This window comes from Pyrgilauda ruficollis, unplaced genomic scaffold (assembly GCF_017590135.1).
Source record: "Pyrgilauda ruficollis isolate IOZ18807 unplaced genomic scaffold, ASM1759013v1 scaffold2, whole genome shotgun sequence".
NCBI lineage: Eukaryota > Metazoa > Chordata > Aves > Passeriformes > Passeridae > Pyrgilauda > Pyrgilauda ruficollis.
This window is the reverse complement of record NW_024519206.1, coordinates 30,587,658-30,590,374: the sequence shown is the minus strand read 5'-3', so window position 1 is coordinate 30,590,374 and position 2,717 is coordinate 30,587,658.

The following is a 2,717-nucleotide window of genomic DNA, read 5'->3' as shown; positions in this document are numbered from 1 at the left end:
GCTGATGGGTCTTTTGTTCTTTGTGCTTTACATTAGCAGAATTACTGATATTTTAGTTTTCTGAATCACAAATTTGTTCAATATGTGCAGCAAATATAAAATGCATCAGAAGTCTTTTCCATATTAAAGCAATATGCTTCCACTCTAGAGTTTTTCACGGTACAGATGTTGAATTAAACTGTCATTTGGATTGAAAAATACAGTCAGGGAAAAAAAAAAAAAAGAAAGTACATATGGATGTGATAAAAGTCTCTCCTAATTAAGAAAAGGATAGGATGCGTCAAAGTGAAGCAGAGCATATAGGACTAGAGTCATTACTGCAAAATTAGGAGAGGAAAGGGAACTACTTGAAAGGATTATCTTTTTTTCTGTAAACACAGGACTTAATTATATTGCGTCTTTGATTGCTTGTAAAAGTAGACTCGCAGCTAAGCTGGTGATGCATTGAAATCAGTGTACCCCATCTCTTAAATTAATTTGCAATGCCAGCATACACACTGAATTACACAGGTGTTTAAGTAATTCTCACAGAGAAATCTCCTGAGCTGCCTGGATATCACTTACCATCTTCCACTTTCCAGTAGCACCTTGTGAGATCCAGCTGGTCTGGCTGCTGGATGGAAGGTTGTGGGCCTTACCAAGCAAAGAGAGGCAATGATTGTTTCTCAGAAGTTACTGAATTAAGGTCCTTTGTCCGTAAATATTCTAGGAAAGCAAATTAATAGAAACTGCCTTAGATTGGTCAAGAAATTACATTAGTCTAGTATTTTTATATAATTAGTACTACTTAAAATGAACCAAAGACGTTTGGCCAGGTGTGATATATCTTCCAAAGTGACACCAAGAGCAGGCAAGTCTCCATTGTTTCTGATATTACAGGACTGCCCAGGGCCTGCTGCAGGAAACTTGGTAGTAAATGTTGCGGAAAACTCAGGGAAATTATGTCTTTGACAAGCAGGAAAGATGCAGCACATGGCAGGAAAGAACTGGATGTATCCTCATTTCTAAATGGGAGATGAATCCAAATAACTTGTATTCCCTGTGCAATGCAGGACATCTTCCCAATATAGGAAGTGAACTGAGTCCATAACTTGGACAAAAGTCTATCACTCCTTGGAGAAACACTCCAAAGGGAACATGTCAGCCACTTAGCCTTTCTGAAGGCAGTGCTTTCAAAACACGTATCTTTTTTGTTTTTCAAAACACAACCCCTGTGTGCCCACCAGCTCCAACTCAAATAGGTGCAAGTGTTGTAACAGTACTGAGCAGTATCTGCTGTTCCTCAGCTGCAAATTAAACTCTTGCCCTGAATAGTCTGCCACCTTGGTAGTTTCCTTGAGGGTAATTACTGCCTGACAGAAACGATTAAAATCAAAGTAAAGAATAAGAAACAAAACAGGCAATCCAGCAAAGGTCATGAAGATGATGTTTGTTTTAACCACACCAAGAACTGGAAAAGGAACTGCATAAATTTTCAAGCCAATAAAAAAAGAAGTATTTTAACATACTGAACATGATTAAGATGGTTAAAGGATTGTAGCACCTGTTAATGAAGCTGAGAGACCTGGAATTGGAGAAGGCTTGGGGAGGGATCAGTGTGGGGGCAGAGAAAAGAGAATGGAGACAGATTCGTCTTGGCAGTGTCTAGTATCAGGACAAGAGATAGTGAGCACACCCTCAAGCACAAAATTCTGTTTAAACATAAGAAAAAGCTTTTTTTTTTTTTACTGTGAGAATGGTTGTACACTGGTACAGCTTGTCCAGAGGTTGTGGAGCCTCCACCTTTGGTGATCTTTAAAACCTGACTGGACATGCTTTCATGCAATCTGTTCAAGCTCACTCTGGTGGGAGTGAAGCGGTTAGATTAGATGATCTCCCAAGGTTCCTCTCAGCCTTAAGTGTTTTGTGGGATCCAGGTTCTTTTCTCAAAAGATAAAGATTTTCTCAAAAAGAAAAAAAAAAAAAGAAAAAAGAAAAAAAAAACCTAAAAAAGTTCCCCAAAACCAAAAGAAACCAGTGTTTCAGGGCCATGAAAAAATTAAAGAGAATCTTATCTTGCTCCAGTGTTCCTCAGAAGAAAAGACTGCCCAGGTGCCCTTTTGAAGTTATTTGGGCTTTCAGCAGCTGCTGGTGGTTCTGAGACCTTTGCTCTCCCTATTTTCCTGGCATGTTCCCAGCTCCATTGGCTGCTCCAGCTGCACCTGTGTCCTCTGTGAAAGCAGCCCCCTTGGGCTGTGATGTATTTAATGGAAGCCACATGGCCAAAGCTGCTTGGCACTGAACACACCAGCCTGATGCTTTTTTCTCCTTTTGAATACATGCATCTTAAAAGAGCTCAAACATGGAGAGGAAGTGACTTCCGAGCTTCTTCAAGGTTACGAGGCAAGAAATTCAGTGTTTTCAGGCTATTAGGTAGTAAAACAAAGGCAGGGAATTAATTGTGATTTTACTTCTCCCTTTCCATTGATTTGCTGGCTTCCATCTGCACCCATTGCTTTACTCCTTCTCTGGGTTTTAAGATTTGATTAAGAGAATCATTGGTATGATATGATGATATGGCCCATTCTCACAGCTCTGGGGAAGCAATGGGTTGGTTGAGCTGACTGAGGGCCCTCAAAGTCAAAGGGGTGCTCAGGGAAGAAAATGAGAGATAGAGCCTCTTTGCAAGCTCTGCTTCCCCCAAGCAAGGTAATAAAATCTCCAGCGTTACTTGTAAG